The following is a 27669-nucleotide window of genomic DNA, read 5'->3' as shown; positions in this document are numbered from 1 at the left end:
CAATCTCCAATTCTCCATGTGGCATTAGGAAGGTCCAACTGAAGCATTTTTACCTGTATTAGGGGAAAATTTTGTTTTCATTCTTTATTCCTCAACAGTTCTAGATGCGCCACTATTATACTTTATCTTTAACCATTTGTGCCTATTCCTTATGAGTTAGTTGTAATCAAAACTTACTCTCTTGTATTAAAGCTGGCAAATTCCTTACGATCCAAGACAATATAAGATAATGTCCAGAGACACAGAAAACATATCAGTAACTTATTCCTGTGATAAGCCAACAGGCAATCTGTAGGTTACCAACACAACTGGCAACAAATTTGACCAACAATCCCAGTTTTTGGAAAAGGATATTAGGACATTCATCTAGCCAATATAATATAGTTATTTACAAGTACAGTATAACCATACTGATCTGAAACTCATTTACCTGAGGACCATGAGTTTCAATCACATAAATGAATTGTGAATAAACTAGAATCAGAGTTTAAGGCCAGAAGGGATCACCACTTCCATCTAGCCTGATCTTCTGTATAAAACAGGCCACTGATAACACCCACCACCCGCACACTAACCCTAGCAACCAAAACTGGATCAAAGTATTACAATCCTCAGGAGATACAGAAAATAGAAGGGACCAAGGTGCACTAGTGACTGAGCCCTTGCAATGACAGGGAATTAAGTGAGATATACCCAGATGATCCTGGCAAGTGACCCTCACCCACATGCTGCAGAGGAAGGCAAAACAAAAACAAAAACCCCAAACCAACCTCCCAAATCATTGCCAACCTGACTTGGGGAGAAATTCCTTTTTGATCCTTCATATGGCCATCCATTGGACACTGAGCATATAAGCAAGAACAAGCCAGCTAAATACCCAAGACAGAGAATGAGCAGTGCTACGTCAGAACAGAAACCCATCCCATCAAAAGTCCCAACTCCATATGCGGCCATCTGTGACGCTTCAGACTAGGGGACAAAAAATCCCTTCCTAACCCCTGCAGGTGACCAACTGAAGCATGAAATTTTAGGAACATAAGCCATAAAACAAAAGGGACTCCAAGGTCTGCCAAGTGCTGTCCCCCAACCTAACAAGCAATACCATCATGCAATCCCACTCATAAATTTGTCCATCTCTTTCTTAAAACTAGTTAAGTTGTTTGCCCTCACAACTCCTCTTAGGATGTTGTTCCAGAACCTCACTCCTCTGATATCTTCTAATTTCCAGCCTGAATTTAATTCTGGTCAGATGCCCATTTTTCCTGTGCCAGCATTGTCCTTAAGCTTAAATAGCTCTTCACCCTCCCTGGTATTTATACCTTACCCCGATGTATTGATACAGAACAATCATATCCTCTCTCAGCCTTTGTGTTGCCAGGCTAAACAACACAAGCTCATTTAGTCTCCTCCCATAAAATATGCCCTCCACTTCCTTGAGCATCTTAGCAGCTCTTTCTGCACCTGTTCCAATTTGAATTAATCTTTCTTGAACATGGGTGACAGGAATCACACACTGTATTCCAAATGAGGTCTTACATTAATGCTTCTCTATCTTGACCTGAAATGCCTCACCTGACACATCCGAGAGTCTCATTTGCCTTTTTTGCAGCTGGATCACACTCAGATCTCTTTCTTCCTCTGTTGCTTTCAACTGATGAGCTCCAGCTTAAAGCAGACATTCTTATTATTAGACCCTTGGTGCATGACCTTGCACTCTGTACTATTACATTTCATCCCATGAGCAAAGGATCCTATAGAGTCTATAAGCTCCACAGGACAGAAACTCTCCCATGCAGGGCTTTCTTCTGAGGAATATCTGAGGAAAACTCTGCAGGCTTAAACATTTCTGTATGCAATGTTTTAAACACAGATGTATGTGCTGAAGGCAAGTTTTGAAGGAAGCACCCAAACTTGCAGATAACTGCGTTTTGGTTAATTAGAGTTGAGATAAATATGTATTTAATCATTGGTAGTGGTGGATTTTCAGTCTGTTATTTCCTTCCATTTCACAGATTCCCATTACTTTCAAGATTCAGTCTTGTGCACTCCTTTTATAAGATTTTCAATGGACCTGTTACGACAATTAAAGGGTTACAAGGGTAAAAGCTAGATTCATTTTAACTGATTCAGCAGAGCTTTATTCTAACACATAAAAAAGGGTGAGGACAAATCACAGACTGAGTCTCCCTTTTAACAACTCTCCCAGCTTCCCACTCCTTTTAATATTTTTTCAAGCAACGTATTGAATCTATGTAAGGACATTTATGATGACAAAGACCACAGGGTCAAAACTTCAGTATCCTCCCCAAATGAATGAAAACCTAAGTAAAATAAATATTTTATTAAAGGAATAGGTAATAAAAGTCACCCTGTTCTAATAAGAACTCTTCAACTGTACTTTAATGAGCAGTTAGTTTCCAATAGATATGAGAAACTTTTACTGCAGGAGTTATCAGAAAGTAGAAACCATCTACTATTCTAATGCCCTATAATAACTAAAATAAGAGCACTTTAACAACTCCACAGGACTGGAATTTATATCCTGCTTGGAAATTACAAAGTATAGTAGTGGTAAGGCCCTCTCTATTTCCTGTAAAAGAGTTGTCATGTTTATTATGTCTTGAGACTAGGGTGACCAGACAAGAGTGAAAAATTGGGACAGGGCCTGTGTGTGGGGGGGGTAATAGGAACCTATATTTAAAAAAGCCCCCCAAATTGGGACATCTGGTCACCCTAATTGAGACTACAAGCATTAGTACTTATTTTTTCTTAACATGAATTCCTGGTATTGTTGACGTCATATTTGTAAGGATTTCCATGTATTCACACTATATGGAACATTTTTATTTAGATCTAATGCAGAGGCAGCATGAGGGAAGTAAGGAAAAGCATTGAAGGATAGATATTTTGTACATTCTTACTTTATTTGTAGCCTAACTTGATAGGTAAACAGTTCAGACAAAATGAAAGCTAGCCCACACCATTTCCCATTTTTCAAATAAAAAAATGAATCCAATCATTTTGGAGCTTAAAAAATGTTTTTAAGCGACTTTTTCCTGACAAAATGTTCCTATCCATTTACTGATTTCAGTCAAAGAAATAGATGGGTTTAAATATTGTATGGTTGATTTTTGAGTATTCCTAGATCCTAACAAAGTTTTTAAAAAGACTTATGAAAGTAGGAAAAATATTTTGCTTTGTCCTCAAGATATACTTGGGGACTTCAGAATTCACAGCCAAGAATTAAGAAACCTCTGAGACCAATGGGACATCAAACACTTTATATAGGTGGAGTGACAGTCTACTTTCCTTCACTTCTCCAACCCCTGCTTCAAGTCGACCTGCTTGTTTGGGCTGGTAGAATAATACACTGGAAATAACATTATTCACTCCTTCCTGAATGTTAAAGTGGCATACATTTTTTTTATTTAGGATTTATTTAGGAGTATCTATTTAAGAGAATGGTTCACAATGTTTAGTAATTTCTTCCTTTCCTTTAGTACTGAACAACATACTTGTTACATCTGGGAAATGTGCTCTGTCAGCACGGCTCAATGCACCTGGCTCATTCCAACATTCCATTCATCCATTAATATCTCCTGCCAAAACATATTTACATTTCAGCATCCAGGAAGAACTGAATCTAACACATTTTACTTGAAACGCTGTAACAACCTGTGGGAGCTAGTGATACAAAAACAGTCTTAAATTCTATTATCTATTTTTAACATCTTCCCAACAGTGTATTGGGGGTGGGGGGGTGGGAGGAAGGTTGTATTTACATTAGGGATGAGGAGAAAAACTAAAAAGCTTTTTAAATCACCTATTTAAAGTACATGTGGCTTCTGTGTACCGTTAACTATGTTTGCTTAGTTTCAACTGGAATATACACATAAATGGGAAGTATTAATACCTACCTAGAAAACAGTACTTGCTATTTTTTTGTGACACTGTAGTCTGTATCACTAAAATGACAAAAAATACTCTTCACGTGTTCCAAATGTGGCAGAAATGAACAACAACAACTATCCAGGGTTATGTATTCAGATGGTATACATCGGTGAAGCTCGGCACCAGCTGAAGACCTGCGGCGAAATTCCAGACCCAATGAAGTCAGTGAGAGTTTTACTATGGACTTCAGTGGGGCCATGATTCCACCCAATCATCAAAGCCGTGGTATTTTTTCTTTCTTTGTTTGTTTAAAATAGCCACTTTCATCACTGCATCAATTTTCTTAAAATGCAGCAATATTTATAGTTTCACACCAATAGCACGCACTACCTCAGACAGCTGGCTACGCACATTCTTCTGCTCAGGATTACATTCTACTGTTAATCCCCTATTGACACTGGATCATATGTTTAAAGGAGCTTTGTGACTGGAAAATGTGCAATCTTCAAGAGTTTATTTGAAATCAAAATACCAATGTCTACATTCATACAAATTCCTCAAAGCTGCTTCAATCTTGCATGTTTGTCTCTAACCTTTGATGTTCTTTCCAGCACATTCTGAGATTAATATACAGAATTTCAATCTGACATTTGCTGCACAATTTAAGATTCAGTATTGGATAATTGTTGATATAGACAAAATATCTGTATGTAAAAAGAGAATGTGGTTGCTAAGTAGCAAATGCATTGTACAGATCTGTAGAATACACTACGTAGATCTCTTCAAAATACACCTTGAGAAATTGTTTCTGTCTATAAAAACCTTGAGGATTAGTTTTCTATGTTTCATGTTGTGTGAACTTTATGAAGATTTCTGTAGGATAAGGGTTAACAGAAAGCTTTTGTGGGTGGCTACTGTGAAACTGGGAATAAAGAAAGCATGCAGTAAGTGGCCCATCTGAAGTCAATTCCACTGATGCGCTCAGAAAAAGTATTGTATTCAATTTATCATTTTTAAAATTGCTTGTGAAAAATTTTAACTGATTTAACTGCTAAAAGTCTATCATTTTTGTAATCTTTCCATTCAAACTCAAAAGCACATGGGTTTATTGCTGGTATAGGCTACAACTTTACCTATCTTTTACATATATGTTCGTATACAAAAGTGTAATGGCATTGACATTCTTTTCTTAATAGTGTTTCAAACACATGCAGTAAAAGGTTATAATAATAATACAAATTACATGGTTATTTTTCCGTATCTTACCTAATAGCCTATAATATCATTTTTGGTTACAGTTCACCAGTATTAAATTTAAAGCATAATATAAAGTCAAGGTTACTTCACATTTAATTAGGCATTAGAAACAAATGTGACTAGGTCTGTATTGTGTTAAATAAATGCAAATAAACCCTTCGAGGCAAGAGGAAACAGTTTAGCAAAATTAAACTAAAGGCAAAAAGTAACCCACAATAAGGTAGGCAATAAGTTATTATAGGTTACCCGCAGCATTGTGCATTATGACATCTCAGCTGTAGAACACACAGCAGCATAAATTGTACCAAGATTGTCTTATTGAGTAAGATATTCAGGACAAATGTGAAATATTATATGCTTGAAGCCTAACTTTTGAAAATTAGGTCAATAAGTCAGGCAGATCAGCAAAGGACCTATCGTTTGGATATGGAAAGCACCACCCACCACTGAAAATTGTGACAGTAATTTATTTTCAGGATCATTTTGGGGGAAAAAATATCAAGAGAACATTTTGCATATTCTCTAGAAACCATAAACTGTATAAATAAAGTTTTCATATAGATCTTATCATATTTGCTTATACCTATCTACTGATTGTATAGCAGTATACTTCATGTCACTGAAAGTGAGAAATGGGTGACTTGTTATCTGTACATAGAGTAACCTAGACCCAAAATTCCATTTAGATGTGTTCAGCTTTGTAAGAAAGAAAAGTCTTAGACTGTATTTGATTTCCATGACACAGACTGTACAGTCAGCTAGACCATTACACAGTAACGAATGCTAACATAAGCAGAAAAACTACTTGCATTTATACACAGAAATATACCCACTGGACTTTGTTCAAGTTTTTAATGTAACTTTATTTAAAAAATAAAGCAAACTGGAAGCAACTTAACTTACAACAAGAGGGGTTTTATATCTGCAGATATAAAAATTGATGTAATGATCTCGCCCTCTTGCGTTGGATATAACTACTACTGACAACACTAAGGGCTGGTCTACACTAAAGCAAGAAGTTGACCTAAGTTACGTAACTGAAGTTGACTGACAGTGATGTCTATACCGCACTGTGTCGATGGAAGATGCTCTCCTGATGACTTACTTTATGGTTCCTGAGAATCTGGAGTGCAGAAGTGGATGGAAAAATGCTCTGCCATCGAATTAGTGATTGTAGCAGTGCCCATTTAGCTGTAAGTATAGACAAGCCCTTAAAAGAGCATTCTAGTTTTGTTTTCTCATTCACATTCTCAGAAAAGTGCCAATGACTGAGTAGGCAAAGAAACTGAATCCCTTTCTCATTTTCTTTCCCCTCCATGTCAGAGTTGAGGGACATTGGAAGCACAACATAGAAAAGGTTGTATTGTCGTTACTCGAGCCGTATACAGGGCTCTGTATATAAGACGGTCATCCGCAGATTTATCTGAAAGTTCACAAAGTTTTTTAGCATATTTGGTCCTAACTGGAAAATGGAATTCTCTTCCCCGCCCTACACACAAGAAATTTTATATGAAGGATCTTTGCAATTTCAGTCTCCCTGTGGGAAGTTTTGAACAGCTTCAAAACAAATTTTCGTTAACTAGCTTCTGGTTTTGTTTTGATTAATTGTATTTTTCATTTGTAACAAAGGCCCCTATAGCTTAGATGAGAATTTTTCCCCTCCCAAATTGATGGAAATCCCAATAAAGAAAACAATATAAAACATTTGTCACCAAACTGCAGTTACTGCAAGGGTGCATGGGAGGATGCAAGGGTATTTCCTACCTTGTCATCCTGCGTAGCAGAAAACACAGTAACAGTGCTCTTCTGAACACTTTCCTAGCACGTGTAGGGCAGTAGCAACCCCAATAGCTACATAGGTTCACTGAGGTTAGGAAGAAACAATGCTGTGATTCCACTCTCTGGCTCACCAGTGTGCTAGCCTGAAGAGGACCTTGAAAGGGTGTAACTTCTCCTGCATTCTTGGGGCTCCAGGATACACTACCTCTCCTAGCGTATCTCCCCACTGAAGTGTGCAGCTCACAACACTGCTTACTCAGATTTGTACCTCTCAGGCACAGTTAAGCCCTAAAAATAGAAATAGTTGAAGGTGAAACTGGTGCATTTAACAGTCCTGAACAATGAATTTAGAACAAAGTCCTAATGTGAGTCCCTTATCCATTGTCCTAGATGCCTTTATTCCTAAAGATGATAATGACAACCTGGTAACGCTTTAGAGACTGAATCAGTACTGTCCAAACAGCCCAGTAGACTAGAGAGAGGAATTTAATGTTCAAGTCAAAACACTCTATCCCTCTCTCTCCTGGTGAGAGAAATTACAGCCTAATCAGAAGAGAACCATGGATACTGTCAGATCAATAAGATCACCTTCATCATTACCTCTATGGCAGAAAATGCATCTGAACAAACTATGCAGCTCTAAAACTGCTCCTATCTTGGCCATTATCTTTGAAAACTCGTGGCGAACCGGGGAAGTCCCGGATGACTGGAAAAAGGCTAATGTAGTGTCAATCTTTAAAAAAGGGAAGAAGGAGGATCCTGGGAACTACAGGCCAGTCAGCCTCACCTCAGTCCCTGGAAAAATCATGGAGCAGGTCCTCAAAGAATCAATCCTGAAGCACTTGCATGAGAGGAAAGTGATCAGGAACAGCCAGCATGGATTCACCAAGGGAAGGTCATGCCTGACTAATCTAATCGCCTTCTATGATGAGATTACTGGTTCTGTGGATGAAGGGAAAGCAGTGGATGTATTGTTTCTTGACTTTAGCAAAGCTTTTGACACGGTCTCCCACAGTATTCTTGTCAGCAAGTTAAGGAAGTATGGGCTGGATGAATGCACTACAAGGTGGGTAGAAAGCTGGCTAGATTGTCGGGCTCAACGGGTAGTGATCAACGGCTCCATGTCTAGTTGGCAGCCGGTATCAAGTGGAGTGCCCCAAGGGTCGGTCCTGGGGCCAGTTTTGTTCAATATTTTCATAAATGATCTGGAGGATGGTGTGGATTGCACTCTCAGCAAATTTGCGGATGATACTAAACTGGGAGGAGTGGTAGATACGCTGGAGGGGAGGGATAGGATACAGAAGGACCTAGACAAATTGGAGGATTGGGCCAAAAGAAATCTGAGGTTCAATAAGGATAAGTGCAGGGTCCTGCACTTAGGATGGAAGAATCCAATGCACCGCTACAGACTAGGGACCGAATGGCTAGGCAGCAGTTCTGCGGAAAAGGACCTAGGGGTGACAGTGGGCGAGAAGCTGGATATGAGTCAGCAGTGTGCCCTTGTTGCCAAGAAGGCCAATGGCATTTTGGGCTGTATAAGTAGGGGCATAGCGAGCAGATCGAGGGACGTGATCGTTCCCCTCTATTCGACATTGGTGAGGCCTCATCTGGAGTACTGTGTCCAGTTTTGGGCCCCACACTACAAGAAGGATGTGGATAAATTGGAGAGGGTCCAGCGAAGGGCAACAAAAATGATTAGGGGTCTAGAACACATGACTTATGAGGAGAGGCTGAGGGAGCTGGGATTGTTTAGCCTGCAAAAGAGAAGAATGAGGGGGGATTTGATAGCTGCTTTCAACTACCTGAAAGGGGGTTCCAAAGAGGATGGCTCTAGACTGTTCTCAATGGTAGCAGATGACAGAATGAGGAGTAATGGTCTCAAGTTGCAGTGGGGGAGGTTTAGATTGGATATTAGGAAAAACTTTTTCACTAAGAGGGTGGTGAAACACTGGAGTGCGTTACCTAGGGAGGTGGTAGAATCTCCTTCCTTAGAGGTTTTTAAGGTCAGGCTTGACAAAGCCCTGGCTGGGATGATTTAACTGGGAATTAGTCCTGCTTTGAGCAGGGGGTTGGACTAGATGACCTTCAGGGGTCCCTTCCAACCCTGATATTCTATGATTCTATGATTTCTGAAATTTCAAAATCATGAAGGAAAAATTAGCTTAGTGAATAAACAAGGAGACAAGTATATTATCATTTAGCACTGTCACAGATACAAATGCTTTCATCAAGAACATTTTACACACAGACAGTGTTTAAATAAGGCATAACAGAATTAAAATGGAGTGGGCCAAAATTCTGATGCCAATATTGGGAATATTTTTCCTAGCATTATAAATTAATAAATGAAAAGTGATGTTACACTTTCTGAAGAAAATGAAAAACCCTGCAAAAAGAAAAACCCTGCAAAGTTTGGACTATATACTGGGTTTTATTAATAATGTACTTATGTGGCCACAAAGTACCATATAATTGCAGATTCTTTTTCAGTTGCTGCGTAAAAGTGCTCAAAAATCTAAGTTTCCACTTAAAAGAAAAATTGAGTCTCTGGCTGTAATGCTAACTTTGAAAATTTGAACCAAATATAACTAAGATGTGATGCGTGCCTGAGTCAGCACACAGCCCGATACATTAACTCTGACAAACATTAACTCTTTCCATATGTTTTAATGGGTTGTTAACTGAAGTATGACAACAATTTAAACACAAATGTTCTGATCATGTTTAGCAAAAATGCAGAAGTGTGCTCATTTGCTATTGCTGGGTGTAGTGGTAGAAACAGGTGTAGGTGGTCAGCCAGTTGCTATCAAGGAATTGCTGTGGAAGGCAGAGAAAAAAATCAAACTTCTTCCCTCCCATAAAAATGTAAAAGTCACCTTTGCTACTGCCCAAATGCATCTCCTCTTCTTTAGCAAATACCTCAAACTTCCTCTGGGTGCCAAACCACATTCCTTGCTCTCCTAAGTGTTAAAAGCACTGACTGTCCCTTGCCCAGGTGGAAAAAACACCACCTTTAGATTTTCCCTTACAATTCTATGGTTCAAGGTTATTACTAGTTGTCATCGCACAAATCTGAAACACATTGACAATTCAAAATTTGGCAACAGCGTAAAATAAACTAAATTTAGTATCAAAACAAAATTACACAAGGATCACTACGCTGATTCAAACAGACTGAAATGGGAGGTGACAGAAGGAATATGTGAGCAGGGGTAGTGCTGCAGAATGTCATGGTCCATAGCACAAAATATAGGTCTTATATGCCAAATAGGACACGGGGCCTTAACTAGAAGGGAATATCTAGGAAGCTATCTAAAAGATTATATAATATGGTTCATTGATCTTTGTAAATTTATGAGAGGCAAACCTCACTAGAATAGTGTTATGAATAAGCACATTTTATCCAGAACAACCATAGCATAATGGCCAAAATGTGCTTATTTGAAAGTATATGCATTTTCAAATATTAACTCAATTTAGTACATCACTCTGTCAATTCCATTTTTCAGATGACCCAACATACTGTCAGATCGCTACTGTAAATGACAAACATTTCATAGGAAATATAATTTCATTTGCTGGAAGGTAAATTCATTCTGAATCCATGACTTTTATTATAATATAGATGTTTACACATTGAGTACAGTCTGGTTTTCATTGTTTGAGAATATGACCATTTAGACTAGTTTGAAAAGGAAACTAAACATTTCTGGGTAAACTGCGGAAAGATAATTTGGGTAGTCAGCAAACTCCTGCTGTCACAAACATGAGGAGACACTGGCCAGAAAAATCTGGCTAGATTTCAGACTGCATAACAGCTCTCTATCAAGAAAATAAAATGTAAAATCTCTAAAATCTTAGCTGTCACATTAGTATTATATCAGTGCCTGCTATCTCCTATGGAAAAGGATTGTTAAATGTTTCCATCGTAAATACTATATTTCAGAGTGTTTAAATACAGCTATAAACACTGGCTCAGGGTTAAAACACGGCATGGTAGGTACGTGTTTGAAAACAAATTCTTTAGACACTTTTTAAAGAAGTATTTACACTCACAGGCCCAAATCTTGCAAGTGAAGCCTGTGTAAAAGGATATTGCCCATATGGATGGCACAGAATTCTCAACGACTGGCATCCAAGTTTTCATTGTTATTAAAGCTGATGAAGAGGAGTATTTTATGTAGCCTATAGTATTCCCATCCCCATTCCTTGAGTGTTCGATTCTGTGCATGGACCTGCTGGCCATACCATGGGCCTGCCTCCAGACCTCCTATATTCCATTGTCAATTCTAAACAGAAACTTGATGGGGAGATCTCACATGGAATTGTGTAGTGTTTCCTTGTTGAGGATTTCTCCTGTTTTGCATGCAAGGGATTCATAGATTTTAGGAATACTCCAAAACAAATGGCACACTTAAAAAATATTCACACAAAACCAAAAAAATCCTTAAAACAGAAAGCATCATCATGCAACACCACACATCTCACCACCTCCTCAATGGAAATTCAGTGTTAAAGCTCAGTAAATCTCTGGGTTGACACTTCTCTAGATAAGGCTAACAGTGAAAAAGTTATAGTGTGGAATTTCAGCTAGGAGTAGATCAGCTAGCTCAGCTAAACTAAGAACTTGCAGGAAGCTTTGTTTTTCTTTGAATGCTGGGATTCCCATTCATGGGATATGGTGGTCCTGGCACTGAGCTGTGGAACTGCCTTGAAGAGACATGCTGTTGAGGTGATGACCAAGAGTTTACACAAACATGATTGCTGAAGACATTTCCACAGTTCAGTGCCCGTGATACCATATCCCACGAGTGGCAATGCACAGAGGCCCTCAACGAATAACTCATCTTATATAAGAAGATATATTCAGATCCAGATCAAGTCTTTTTTTTTGGGTGCAAAGGTGAATTATGGTTAGGTTTGAGTTTGGATTAGGTGATACAGAAATATCACAAATTGGTTTTTAAGAGATTTTGACTGCAAATGGCAGAAATTTGCAAGCATATTTAATCTTTCAGAACTTCCTAAACCTGAGGTTACCACATGATGAGAAGGGCTATCCTTGGAGGATTTTGGTTACACGCAAATGGGAAAATAGATTCTCTCTCACTTAGAAACAAAAAGAGTAGGATCAAATCTGAGATAAGATCAGAATCAGAGATTCAAATCCAACCATAGGGTCTTGAAATTCAATTGAATGGTTTGATTTTGGCCCAGACATACTTTTAAGTTAAAAACAGTTCTTATTTGGGTCAAAGAATTGACCCTTCTTTCTCATTGAGAATCTTGGGGAAGAAATTTGTTGGGAATATTCCAAGGATACCACTTCCTTGCTCCCCAGGATGCTATAATGAAAGAACAAGAATAGACTATCAAGTATATCACTGGAAAATCTGTAGTGGACCAGGATTTTTTATTATTATCAACATCATAATTGGAAATGTTTATTTATTTCATGAACAACTCTGATATAATCTTTACACAGATTTGCAGTTGCCATGTACTAAAGAATGTGACAAAAGAAAATAACTGAAAGCTGAAAACACTTCACTGTGGATAAGAGATGCAAAATGATAGCCAATTGTTATGCTGTTCAGTTTCACACAGCAGTTTTATGTTACAGATTACGTATGATTCAGACACTATTCTTGAAATGGGAATGCAAACTGTCGAATAAACAGTGTAGAAGAAGCATAGAGACAGTGAGGCAATGACAGACAACTTCTTCCTGGAACACTTTTGCAAGTATTAAGACAATAGTATTCACATAATCACATGACATGATAACAGACATTTTCTGTTTGGAATGATGCTGTAATTGGTTTAATGGTTTCTCCTGTAATGTAACAATGCCACAGTCACAATTACTGTCACTCACACCTTTAAAACAGGTTCATTGTTAATAGATATATGGTTTCTATGAAAAAGAAGTATTGTCCAATTTTTCTCCCCAGCACTGGGATGCCACGGTATATTTGGTTATGCTAAGCAAATCAAAGACTTTTATTAAACAAAACAAAACAAAACAAAAAACCATACCAAAATACTCTTAGGCTCCGATCCTGCAATCACATCCAGCCTGATTAACCTTTGCACTCACACAAAGCCAGACTGACTTCATTGAGGCATCACATAACCACAATGGTCCATTTGCATGGACATGATTAGAGGATCAGGGCTTCTCTCAGGATGAAGTTCTGTGTGTTAAAAAAGTAATAAAGAGGGATGGTCAGGAAAAGGGAATCTGGAAACAAGTAGAAAGACCTGAAAAAGCCATTAAGGTTTTGGGAGAGTAGGAAAGAGGAAAAAAAATCAGGAAAATGACTCTGGGACCTCAGCAAGGAAATCAGTGGACACCTGGAAGGAACATGGTGGGATGAAAGCCAAAGAGATAATGATTAGAAAAATTATACCAGAGCCTATGAATCTAACTATCTTTTGTAAATACCATTGAAGAAACTATGGTATCTTAAGAAATAATGGACTAAAAGTGCCAACAGCAGAAATGCTACTAACCTGGAGCATGCATGAAAAGAAAGAAAGAAGTCTCTCTCAAAAATTGAGCCTATACCACCAAACTACAGTCTAGCCCAAAAGTACAGGTAGAACCAATATAACCCTTTATTTATTTGGTTGAAAATGGAAACATTTTTCACCAAAAAATATTTTTGGATGACTATGAATAACCACTGTGCCAGAGAGTGAGAATATGAATGAATATTGCCTGATGGTTAGATCACTCACCTAGGATGTTGGGGTAGGGTGACCAGACGTCCCAATAAAATCGGGACTGTCCCACTATTGAGTGGTTTGTCCCACGTCCCGACTGAAATACAGTCGGGACGCCATTTGTCCCGATATTTGGTTGTAGGCGCAGCAGCCCTTTTTTTGGCTTAGGCAGCGGTGACAGGCAGGGAGAGCGGCTTTTCAATTGTTTGACTCACCTGGCATGTTCAGGTCTTTGGCGGCATTTCGGAGGCGGGCACTTCAGTCGGTGACGGGCTTCGGCAGCATTTCGGTGGCGGGTACTTCTTTCTTTGTCGGCAAGATTTATTTCCCGCCGCTGAACGTGCTGGGTGAAAAGGCGCTCCCCCTGCGGCGGTCCCAATATTTTGGATTTAGCATCTGGTCACCCTATGTTGGGGAGACAAGTTCAAGTCCCAGCTCCAATGATTATTTAATTATTTTTACAAAGTGGAACAGCTTCAACAGGAGGGATTGACAGAGAGAGACACCAAAATGCCCCACAGCCCAATGGCCAGAGCACTCTCCTGCAGTGTGAGAGATTCAAGTTAAAAACTCTGTTCTACATCAGGCAGAGGGGAAATTTCCAGGTTTCCCGCTTCCTAGGTGAGTACCCTACCACTGGGATAAAAGTTATAAGGAGACTGCCACCATCTCCTCCTCCAGCCATTCTGTGAATTTAAGCCCCCCCCCCCAAAAAAACAAAAACAAAAACAAAAAACATTTGTCTGAACCTATTTGGGGGAACGTCTGTCCAATCCACAGATAGTTTCAGGTTGCCTGAAAAGGCATTTTTCAGTGAATAAGCTACACCTGAAAATTTTTGCCCAACTCTATTCATAAGTCAAGGCTGACAAATAAGTGAAGCAAAGGGTTCATATTGATACTAGAAAATGAGGGTCCTGAAGGAATGGCATAGAATGGTACAAGGGAGAGAACCCATGTTTCGCCGTGTGGAATGAGTACCTAACTAACTGGCAGCAATCCATAAGAACTATTGAGAAAACATTTCTAGACAGCCCTACCATCTGCTCTAAATGTTCCAGAACGGTACCAATGGTCGATGCTGACAAAAGCAGTCAACAGATGAAAGAGTACAAATATCCTGAATCAGCCTGCAGCAAGAGACTGCTATAAGCCCTCAAATGGACAGGTTCAATGTTGTCTCGTCTCATAGCCAGACTGGATTTTATCACTTAGATATGTGTCTAAAGTAAGGTGCAACTTAAATTTGAATTCAACAACTTGAGATACAATCTTGGAAAGAAACAGGAAGTAGATTATTGGATACAAGCGTGACGTATCATCTGAGACAGAGAAGGGCATTTTAAATACTAGAGTAACAGAAGACAATTTTGACTAAAAGTGTAACCTTATAATAAGGTAAGGCATTGATAATGACACTTAAAATTAGTACCAAGAGCCGTTCAGTCAGAAACTAACGAAGAATACTCACAATGGATGTGATGGTCTCACTTTTATCCTATCTCACCATATTATAGACCTTAGAAATTGCTTTCAATGATTCTGAGTAGCTTGTGCATAAAATGCAGCTGAACTACATTTAAACGTTTAAGTATCCACTTAGATTATGTGAAGCCACAATCAATCCTCTCTAAACATGTGTGATAAACACATGGATTCTAATTACACTAATCATAAACAGGACTGTTGATAACAAACCCCAGGTTACATCACAATTATTAGATACCAACATTTGTTTGCTTTTGCTCTTCATTTTTTTTGAAGAAATTAAGTAATTCATTTTTAAAATGTACCAAATTCTCAGGCAGTTTCAGTTGGATATAGTATTCTTCCTCCTTCCCTGTCCCAAACTCTTTTGTGTATTGTTGTTTGTGGTGTATTGAGGAATATATTGGACTTTCAAGTGATCACTTGAAGAGTGCAGGGGAAGGGGGATGGTATTCCTGGTCTTGTGTGCAGGCTAGGGAGCTCTGTGGTGAAGCATGTAATCTGGAAAAAAAAAAACAGCCCAGAACAAAGTGGAATGAGTTGTGCCTCTCTCTATTAGGGAGCAGCCTGTTTTGTCTCTCTCTGTTTTGGGGTTCCTGTGTCTTATTCTGAATTCTAACAAATAAAGTAGTGTTATGTAGCAACCTTCCAGGAGGAATACTTCATATTTTTATCTAACTTCTGTGCATATGCTGTGAACATAACATTGTAAACAGTTAAATAGTTGCCACATTCTGCCCTAAAGATTAGTCCATTTAATTGGGGATAATGAAACAACACATAGCACATATTTTCATCTGTAAAGCTTAAGAATTTTCAAAAAGAATGCAAATATCATCTCCACTTTATAGAAATGGAAAACTGAAGAGCAGAGAGGTTAAGTGGCTTATCAGGGCCAAAGTAGTCAGTGGCAGAGCAAAGATTATAATCCGGATCACCTGAGTCCAAGACCAGTAATCTATTAACTAATACTATACGTCCTCCCCATCTGATGTGCTAGGTAAAGATTCCTGCATATGGCACATGTAATGCCATATCCTGCTGTCAATTCACATCAGTTCGCATCATTTCTATTTAAGTCCTAAAGGGAGATATGCACATTTAGGGCAAAAAGAGAGATGGATTCAATTATTTGCTCTGCTACATACTGCGTGTGGCACTGGAAAAGGACAGTTAGCCTCTCTGAGCCTTTGTTCCTTCTTCTGTAAAATGGGGATAACCAAGTTTATTTACCACAAAGCGATGCTAGGAAACTTAAGACATTAATGTTTGTAAAGGATTTTGATATCCTCAAATGGAAGATACTATAGAAAGCCAGAGTAGTATTATAAATAATAATACTAAGATATTTTAAATGTTTTGAATTATATTTCCATGTTATTGGAATGAGACTTTCCAAACCATGAGGCAGTGCTACATATTGTAACAAATCCACATGCTGCAGATAACAGGAATAATTGTTAGACACAGCACATGTACCCTTCCACTCAGTTAGGACTAGAACCCTTGTCTCTACATTCGAAAAACAAAGGCCCTTTACCCATTGAGTAAGAGCTCTCCTTTAATAGACAGTAGCAGTAACCTCCCTCTTCTCTCCCTGGCCAGCCACCAGCAAGTATTATTATTATTCACATACACAAAATATATTACAAAATGTTCCTTCTCAGGTTTCTTAGAAGATTTTGGCTCTGTCTTGGACTCGCAATATAACAAAGAGAAGCAACATTCATCACTACAGCAGGATATGACCTGTCTTACTGATGAAATTATACATTGATCAATAGACACATGTAAATATGCAGTCTTTCATAAAGGTTAATAGGGGGCTCCAAATATGAATCACCTTATGGAATTCTAGAAGTTATCTTTGCAGCATTCTGAGAACACCAAACATACTGATCAGAACAAACATAACTTGTTTTAAAGCTTTTAAAATGAACACACACAGCTCTGTAATAGCTTTGTGTGGTAACACTTCATTTAATATGTACATTAATTATTGCTGAATTACAATGGAGTTACTAAAAGGATATATAATGTTCACCTTAATGCTAAATGAATTCATTATGATCGGTGTAGTTACAATGAATACTAACTAAATTAATGGTAGTTAGACATGTTAGACAAAGTGTCACACTTATTTGAAGTGCTCCAACCTGAATTCATTTGGTACTGCATTTATAACAGTAATATGGAATACAGAGCAGTGGAGTGTGAATCACAATTTCTTTTTTCAGTTGTTAAATGTCAATGAGCAATTAATTATATTCCCGTAGTTTATTTTTGCACTTCATTTTTGAAATATATATATATATATATATATATATATATATATATATATATATATATATATATATATATATAATTAAAGGCCCAAATGATGCAGCAGATTTTTAGACCTGATCCTGGGCAGAATCATCCCCTATAGGCACATCCAGAAAAAAGGCAACCAGGAGGGAAACTGCAAGATGCAGCTGCTATACCCCACTCCTGAACTCCAGTTATGCACATTCATAAAACTGTAGGTCATCTGGATCAGAGCTATGAGAGGTGGCATTCAGAGGGAGGACTGGTATTAGGTGGTATATTTAGCATGTTTTAGCATTTATACGTCCCGACCTGGTGGCCCCATGTCTCACATAAGCTGCTCCTGCCTGTATCTGGAGCCACAGATGTCAAATGGCTCTTAACTGTTCACCAATTTTCTGGGAAATTGGCACTGAACTCAATTTTGACCCCAAGAGAAAGAAGCAAAGATGTACAAAGGACCATTTTATCAGTTAAATGCAGGAACATTTCAAAGTTAATCCAAACAAAATAAATCAATCTGTATAAAGCTTGTATGATTCAGAAGAAACAAAAAGATTTACTTACAATGGGCTGTTAAATCAACAGAATAAAATTGCATCACCAACCTATGAGAGAAAAACAAAGCAAAGAAAATATCATTTCATAGAATCCACAAAAATGAAGACACTGTACATACTGTTACAGAATATATATTACATTGCTAATTGACAAGTAAAATAACATCATGTTCTATCTTCCAGTAACGAAACCCAGAGGAACCATCATCCAGAGGATACCTATTTTTAGGCTCACAGTTCATATATTAGAAACTATGAGTTTCATTCATCTGTTCTGGAGGGAGAGAACCAATGGATTAAACCTATTGGGAATCAGAATATTAGAATGAAATGCCTAACAACCATCCGAACATATTTGGGTGCTTTGTTTGAAAAGTAAAAGATATAAAGAAAAAGTAATATCATTTAGATTTTCTGATCATTTTTCTGCAGTGCATTTCAGAGAACGATGAACTGTAGCCTTCCAGCAATCACTAATGCAGCGTTTGTATTCTATGTTGAGATTATTCACTCGGGTGCTGCATTGAGGTTTCCTGGGCTATTTTGACACTGCATCCAGATGCTCCAATTTTGCTTCACTGATTCAGAACTGAGCCAAAATGCCTTGAAGCAACATTGAAAAGAGGTAGGTCTCAATGGACAATTAAAGTACTCTAGTGTCAACAGTAGTTTTTCTAAACACCTAGCATTGATGCTGAAGTGACTCAGGTAACCTTGATATGACAGCCAAGCAGATCATATATCATGCAATACGCACTATTATTAAGTACAGTTTGTCTCAAATGAGTAGGGATTTACCTCCCCATTTTTATGGAAAAAGAAAAAATATGGAAGAAGCACAAGAATGATCTGCACCTACTTAGCAGCTAATATGTCTGATCTACATAAAGTAAACATTTATCTGCTAGATATAAATAAAATGTACAATTTTAACTAAAATATTTGGTAAGTAACAGCATCTACCATGTGTTTGTGTTTATTTGAGTTAATTCTTAAACTGATTATGTATGAGAAAGAAAATTACAATTGGATAATTGTGATATCTTCGGACAAACCAGAGGATTCCTAAACAATCCAATACACATTTGGGGCATGATCATGTAAACACTTACACACAAAAGTAGTCCATACTTCAAAATAAGAAGTCGTATTAACTTCAAGGTCAAGTAAGGACTATTCCAACAAACAATTTACAGAACTGGGAACTTGTTTGTACTTTATCTTTCACACAAACTGTCACAAGTTAAATATAATTACCAAGTTAAATAAATAAAAAGATCTATACAGGGCAGCAAGACAGGTTAGATAGGTTTTTAGATGAGACAGCCAATGAACAAGCAATCATTTAGTTCCAAACCATTTTATTACCTAAAATGTTCATTTTTCATGCAACAACGTTGACAACAAAAATGTGGCAAACTGACATTTTGTCTTTTTCAGATGCAAGTGGTTTTTGTCAGAAAAATTCTGAACTTCAAAAACTTGGAATGTTTTGAGATTTTTCACTCCAGACTTGCTCATTTTGGAGTGAAAATCATGAAATTTTGAAATCAAATATGAAACTTTGATTTCTGAGGTTCTCCTTGTTATTCTGCACTGACCTGAACACATGTTCCCAGTAGGACAGCTATTTCTGTTAATGGGCAATACAGAGGAAAAGACTCTTGCATCAACAAGAATGGGATGGACAAGAGTTTGATATGTGCAATACGCAAGAGCATGTCCATTGTGGGGGACATATGGGAAGGGTAGACATGCTGAAAGGCAATATGAAATGAATGGGCTCCCAGCAGAGCTGTGTGAGATCAGTCTGGCCATGTTCATGTTTGTAATAACTAAGTGTAATTACGAAGTACAGTATAGTGTTGTGTCGTGTCAGAAGGCAGACAGTAACGTTTTGGAGAGACGGCATTTTAGAGTGAAAGCCTTTTATCAAGGATTTGCATTATTTCAGAGCAAGAGAACATTAATGGATGGATCATGATTTTATGAAAGGTGGAACTAGGAAAATGAAGTTTCTATCCCTTCACAGCTTGAAATGCTAGCTGGGGCTGCTATTAGAATTAACGAAAACCCCTGCCCTTAACAGCAGTACAACCAAGAATAATCTTAAGTGCAGCCTTTCCATTTTTAGTGTACATCTTTCTTGCTTTTTCTCTAATGTAAGATATCTTCATTTCTTCCTGTTCTTCTAATCCCTCTGTTCTCCTCGTCTATTACTCCTGAGGGAATTTTGCACCCAAAATAAATAAATAAAAATCTGTGCACAATATTTTAAAATTCTGCATATTTTATTCGTCAATAAATAAATGCAGAGGCTCCAGCATTGCCATGGGGAGTACAGGCCACTGGCTGCATGGAGGTGGGAGATCACTCTGCAGCTCCCACCCCTGTGGCAGGGACTCAGCAGTGAGGCTGCACTTGACCCTGACACAAGCACAAGGGCCAGACCTGCCCCAGAAACACCCTGGGGCCCTGCCCCTCTGTGCCAGGCACACCAAGATAGCAAGCAAAAGTGAAAAAGTCTCAAACGCATGCCTGACCCTTGCCCCCAATCCAGGTATGGGGCAGGCCGACTCAACCGAGAAGAATCCAAATATGGAGGATCTTGAGGGGGTGTGTGGAAACCAGGTGTGAGGTAGGAGGGTTCTGTGTGTGGCAATCTGGGTGCAGGCGGCTCGATGGGAGGTCCAGGTGCAGGGGAATCTGATGCACAGGGGCTCATTGGAGGATTCCGGGTGCAGAAGGAATGGGACCCTGCAAAGGGGGGGGGGGGGCAATGTCCAGATGTGAGGGGATGGAGTTTGGCGAGGAGTGTTAAGGTGCAAGTGGCTCATCTTGGTATCATAGGAGTTTGGGTGTTGGGATCCAGGTGCAAGGGGCTCGGGGAATGGAGGATCTGGATGCATGGGGGTTGGGCTCCCCATACAGTGATCCCTTCTCCCCGGGTTGAGGAGTGATGGGGGCAGGAAGCAGGGGTGGGGTTGTGGAGCTTTGTGCAGCTGGGGGAGGTTTGTCTGACTCAGCCCAGCCACTCCTTGCAGGGGGAGAGGAAGTCTCATCCTTCCCCACCCAGCCCAGTGGGACTAGCAGCTGAGCCTGGCACAGGGTAGGAGCCAGTAGCTGGGGCATCCCAAGCCCCTCCCGTGGTGATTTACCTCCCTGCCAGCTGCTCTGGGCACCCAAAATGGTGCACCTGTGCTGCTGGGGAGGAGTGCATAACCATTCTTGCAGATTCTCATCAGATGTCATTTTTTTTGCGGTGAATCAAAGAAATATGTTGGGGACATGACTTCTGCATGCATGCAGTGGTTCAGAATTCCCCCAGGAGTAATCTATTATGCCATTCTAATACCTTTCTCCCTCATTTCTCTCCTATTTATTTTCTTTTTCCCCCCTCCCCGTTTTTATTCTCCATCCTATTATATCTTGAACCCTCCATGTCCTCCAATTGCCCTATTTCTTCCACAGGTATTTATTTGCATCTTACTGCTATTGCCAGTCAATGTCCCTCACTGTGCTGAATGGGTACTTCGGGGGGGGGGGGGGAAACTCCTCCTCTTAGTGTGTCCAGCTGATTTCATATCCTTAGAGGTTAGATGTTATTTTATTCAGACTCCCCATTCAGTGCAGCAAGGAAAATATGGTCAAGCTCCAGTGGGGCTGCATATTTAAATTTGTTTTATAAAAATGAGTAATCTAGAACTGACACAACACCCACAGCATCCTTGATAACGAAAAGAACCAATACTCTAAATTCTCTTGCTCATACAGAAAAATGGACATGGAACACACAGTCTGGAGGGTAGATCAGGAGGGCAAGTTAGTGGTACATTTCTCAAACTTTTTAGATGGATTTAGTCACAGAGACTGAAACACAGAAAGAACACACACATTTGGGATGTGCAACCTGCATTCACTGTTTAGATTATTTTGTATTTTTAGATGACAGAAAACTAGTGGGCAACACAGATGGTGCCTATTGCCTGCCAAGTTTTGATTTTACAAAATCCTGACTGGATTCAATAGGCATGTGATGTTAGACAGACTCTGAAGAAAAACTTGTTTACAAATAGATACTCAATGTAAAGTTCAGGAGTTTGCAACCCAAAAATTAAAATATGTGTAAGTTTAAAAGGATTCTGTTCTGTAGGTACCACAAGAATTAGTGGCTAATAAGGGCATATTAGGGTGTTCTAGATGAAGACATTGTCTGGCGAAACCCGAAAGGACAGGAGACATTTGATGTGGATTTTAATCAGGCTGCAACTTTATTATATAGATGTCTGAGACTACTCAGCAGATAAAGCACACAGTGTAGGCAAATCCACGTTTATTCAAATCATTACCCATGATTTCCACCAGCCTCTTTTCATTTTCCATGCAGGTTCCCCCACCAGCCCATGGCTTGGACCTTTCCATCCACTACCCTCGTAGGAGGGCTAAGGTGGGCTATAAGAACAGGGAGGGATTGGCTCCATCATACCAATCATAGGAGTCCCCAGGTCCCCTCCCCCATTCTGTTCCTTTGTCCAGCACCTCCTTTTAAGTCCTTTACCAGGCCATTTATCTGGTGACTGGATGCCTTTCCTATGGAGTACCTGCACTGGACATCCGCCACAAGGAGGTGCCATCAATTTGCTTGGCTGCCTCTCCCCCAAACTCATTTGGGTTTCCAGACATCTCCCAATGGCCTCTTTTATAGCAGCCCAAAGAGGTGAAGTCCCATTCTGCCCATCACTTTTGTTGCCATGTGAACACAAATACTTTTTGTCTAGTAAACAAATTTAAACGGACCATTTAACTTATCCTTCTTTTGAACCCTACTGAAAAGCATATATACAACTTCCAGATTATTTTCTAAATTTGACAACAAATTGGAAAGACCAAAAATTATAATCACTCTCTTTACTGTCTTGGCAAAAACATTATTATAACTATTCCTAAAAGGAGCAAAAACCAATCCGGGCCCTAAGGTCTAGGTTTGTAACCACAGTACTTGTAAGAATCAGAGCTCTGAAGAGAATGTATACACAAAACATAAATTAATGGGGAGAGATGTGTGCATATTCCCACAGTCTGTTTCCACCTCACTCTTATTGAAGCCCCTATTCAAATTCCTTTGGTGAATTCCTGGGGTTTTCTATAGTCTGTCCTATCTACGATGAAGCAGAAGCCTGCTGATTTACAACTGCTAGCAGAGCTACCTGTAGTCACAGTAGACTAATTTTTTTTGTGTGCACTTCAGTGTATCATAGGAAGGCCACATGCTAACGGCTGCTCTAAGACAGTCTACAAGCCAAGCAGCTTAGCTTCTAAAAGGGAAAGGTAGAACTTGGTGATTTATTTGCTCTTGGAGTATAAAGTCTTTTCAGTCTCTCACAGTTGTGACCGATAAAGAACTGTATTTCTCTATTGTGGAAAAAGTGAGCAGAAGTGAAATCCTTACCTTTTCAATAGTTTCATTAAAGCAGTGCCAGCACAATGTTAGTGACATTATAACAATTAAAACAAATGTAAGATAGTGACAGTTTAAATTAGTAAATCAGAAGTCTGCAACAATGCTACATTAAAGGCCTGTGCAAACAAATATGCCTTCCATTTTGTCCTAGCTTTGTTAAACTCAAATTTGATGGTTCGCAAGTATAGCAGAATTCTGAAGTCAGGAACACACAACTGAGAACATGTCTACACTGCAGGTCTCACACAGGCTCTGACATTAAGCCCAAACCTAGGGTGAACAGATAGCAAGTGTGAAAAATCGGGACAGAGGGTGGGGGGAGCCTACATAAGAAAAAGCCCCAAATATTGGGACTGTCCCTATAAAATCGGGACATCTGGTAACCCAACCCAAACCCACTACCATCCGGTGCCCTGCCACTAGTCCTGGACAATGAAACTCCAGTAACTGTCAGCAAGAGTAACCCAGATCTTAACTGCCATGATAAAAAGAAAAGATCCCAGGTAATTTGCATTTTACGGGACCAGGGCTTTGTAGATCATGGCAAACACTTTGAATTGCAAACAGAAAAAAGGGCAGTCACAGTGATCACTGGTGTAATGTATTCAGAATGATCCATCTCATATGGGCAGCAAGCTGTTATATTCTGAATTAGATGAAGCTGCCAAATCATCTTTGAGGAGCAGTCTGAATATTTTTGCACTGGTCTGAATTCTGGATATATTTTGTAGAAAACTTACACTGTACAGAAACTCAGTAGTTGAAGGCAGGGCTTTGGAGTGGAGCCCGGAGCTGGAGCGCGGAGCAGCTCTGGAACAGTGGAGCTGCAGGTTTTTGCCTGGAGCTGGAGTGGAGCCAGAACACAACTCCAAAGCCCTGCAATTTTTCCAGATAACTAAAGAACAGTCATGTAATAAAGATGAATGCCAATCGGAGGGATAAAATACACATGGAATAATTGTCAGCTGTGGGATTATAATTTTTGGAGCATGAATAGAGTAATGAAATATGAGCAGTTTCAAGTCTCAGTGCAAAAATAAAAGCTTCACAGGAATCTTGCTCTCCTTAAGCATGCAGGTGTTCTTCCAGTTCCATGAGACTAATCGCATGAGTAAGGTGAGCAGGATTTGTCCGACTTTTCCCCTTATTTTTGCTTCTTGAAGGAGGGGAATGGATGTAGATTGTTCTGAAGCAATCTCGGATGATTTGTTTTAATTCTTGGCCCTATTTTGAGGAAGTGTCAGTACTTCACTCTCTTCATGTAGCTGGAATGATTTCCCAAACACATGTCATTGACTAAATGGCAAAATACCATATTTGAATAAAATTATGCAAAACACCTACACACTTCACTTGTGAAGACAACATGAACATTTGAAATACATGATGCTCAAGTAACAGCAAAGTATAATTCTGTAAGTATAGTTTTTCATAATAATACGGATATACAAAGATTTCTGGCACATTTCATACTGTTGTCTGTGAATCAATTTCCTGAAGTTAACACCTTTGACAAACATCTTATCTTCCACAAAATGTGCCTAATAATAAATACAATAGGCACAAGAAGTGCAGAGTCATCCATCCATAATTATTGTGGTACATTTCTAATTGCAACAGAATTATGGAAGTTATGTAACTGGGAAGAATTATAATCAAATGCATTTAAAGACTCATTTAAAAGAAAGTATTACATATCCATCAGTAACAGGCAAGTACTCAGAACATGCTAAAATCTGTAAAAATATGCATTGCATCACTTATATCAAGTAGACAGTTCAATTTTCCATTAAGCAAACTATAAAATCACTGAAGCATAACACTCCGTTTTTGGGAACAGTTCCAGAATATTTCTCAATAAATCATGTATCTCCCCAGATGTGTTTTTTTTCTTCCAGAGGAGGCTGTTCAGACTCAAATTCAAAGGGAGATAGTATATCACTCAGTCATCAGTTAGGCAAAACCCCCTTTGTAATTGACAATGATTTCATCAAATGATGCATGTTATAGTAACATTCAGTCCAGTTATGTTTAATCTGTTAGCATTGTAAATCACATTTTAAAGGGTTCATAAATTATACAACTATTTTGTATTTTATTGAAATTTGGCATTCATCTTTATTTTGTGAAGTGAGAACAATGCCATCACAAAATACTTTGTGATCTCAGGTAAGAGCACTATATAAATGCAAAGTATTATTTTCAGAATTTAAATTAATGGAAATGTTAAATCCAAGAGTTTGAAAACGATCAAGCCACACTAGTATTCTTGAGGACTATGTTGCTCTAATCAGGACAACTCAAGAAGCAAATGATATTGGCCACCTTCAGAGATGGGATATCTCACTAAATGGACCAATCTGATCCAATATGCATGTTCCCAGAAGGATCTGGTATTCAGGAAGAGCTTAGTAAGCATAACACAGACACTCAGCAAGAAGGCTAATTTCTTCACAGCTTCCAATCAGAAAATCTTCTGTGGAAAGCATCTCCTCTATTGGGAGATCTGACTCCCTTTCTCCTCAGCAGTGAATACAATGTTTTATATGGGGGAAAAGAGTCTGCCAGCAATATTTAGCAGTATTTCTTAGAGGTGTTTGCTTTAGGGCTGGGCAAATCATTGGCTCGTCAGAAAATCTTGTGACAATTTCCTCAGTGTCCTTGAGGAAAGTAAAACAGATGGATGCTCTTAGAGTCCTTCCAAGATTGTGGAAACCATGTCCATAAAGGTCAAAGTGCTCTACAGTCAAGACCATGGCTTCCTGTGGCACAATGGGCCCTCCTTACAAGATCCTAAAACTCTAGGGAGTAAATGGCCAGAGACTGTCCCCTTCACTGCTAGATGCAACAACCTCAGCTGGATCTTGTAAAGCATTGTTGCGTTGGGAAAGGAAAGGAAGGAATTGGTCACCTCCCCAAAGAGACTCCTCCAATTTGGCAATAAGATATCACCAGTGTGGGAGAAAAATAGGGCTGTCAATAACACCGTCTGAGTTTCCTCTCTTCTAGGTCTTTTCGTGCAGGCCCTGGGCTTGGTTCCTTGCAATGGGGACTGCATCTAATGGTGGTCTTTCCTTCATTTAAGATAAAGGTCTCATGGGCCAAGCATCCAAAAGGACATCTCACAGTCCCCACAGCACAGCATTTGCTCCTCTCATCTGTTACCATTACCACTAAGGTAAGGGACATTCTTGCCTTGAGTCTCAACTAGGACTCAAGAAATTTTGGTTCAGTTACTAATTGCTGCAGAATTCCTGTGTGACTTTGGCCAGGCCAATCTCTCCAAGCCTCAGTTCCTCTCCAGTAAAATAGAGATAAAGCTAATATGAGCAAAATTAACTATAGAGAGCCATATTTTAAAGAGGTAAGGACTTTGCCTGCTAGTTCAATGGTTAATTTTTTGTGCTGTCATGCTAGACTCAGCTGTAATTCTAAGACCTGGTGTCTTGTTTCCCTGGCTGGGAATATTGTAGAGATAGTGGGCTCTGCACTCTTGAACAGAGAAAGCCAATTCCATCCATCTGCAGTGACCTTCGTGGCTAAATTAAAAGCAGCCTTGGTAAGCAATGGGGTTTTTGCCCAATCCTTAGTAAGCACAAATTAGTTCACTTGAGGGTCTTCAGTGAAGGCAAGGAAACTACTCATTCATTTAGGACCTGGGAAGTGAGAGGTGTGTATTCCATTTAGGATCTAGGGAAGTAGGGCTGGGTGGACTACCATTTAGGAACTAGGATAACAGTAGAAAAGCTGGAAGGAACAGTAGGATCTGTGGAAGGGTAAGGAGATATAAAGGAGAGTCCTCCATTTAAGGCTAAACAAAGGAACATTAAAATCATAAATAGGTACATTCTTCACCTTATAGTCACCCTCCTCCAATTGTACAAGGAAGATCCCTGTTGAAGATTCAATACACATATGAATTAAAAAAAAATCTGCAAGGGAAAGGCAAACAACAGGACACTCTGTTGCCTTCCTGGAGCCAAGACACATGATGTCACTCTAAGATTGGATAGTCATACGAAGTCAACAGGCAAGTATCCATTGGTGATGGTTCATATCAACATTAATGACACTGTATTGTGGGATATTTCACAGCGAGTCAATAACTTCAGGGAACTTGGAAATGTGCTAAAGAAGAATGTCCAGGCAGTTTTCTCTGAGATTCTTCCCATCCCATGAGCAAAGGAAGACAGAAGG

At 39.2% G+C, this 27669-nt stretch overlaps 1 protein-coding gene across 31 annotated transcripts in view; it reads right to left on the bottom strand.

The window, feature by feature from the left end:
- The window catches only part of TENM3 (teneurin transmembrane protein 3), a 2195833-nt gene that overhangs the window by 1334673 nt on the left and 833491 nt on the right, over nt 1-27669 (bottom strand). For all 31 annotated transcript variants that reach the window (XM_073341694.1, XM_073341703.1, XM_073341702.1 and 28 more), the window contains one exon: nt 18019-18059. The gene's annotated coding sequence lies outside the window, so the exon portion shown is untranslated. The remainder of the gene's footprint in view (nt 1-18018; nt 18060-27669) is intronic.

This window comes from Lepidochelys kempii, chromosome 4 (genome assembly GCF_965140265.1).
Source record: "Lepidochelys kempii isolate rLepKem1 chromosome 4, rLepKem1.hap2, whole genome shotgun sequence".
NCBI lineage: Eukaryota > Metazoa > Chordata > Testudines > Cheloniidae > Lepidochelys > Lepidochelys kempii.
The sequence above is the reverse complement of the archived record's forward strand: the minus strand, read 5'-3'. Positions and strand labels throughout refer to the sequence as shown.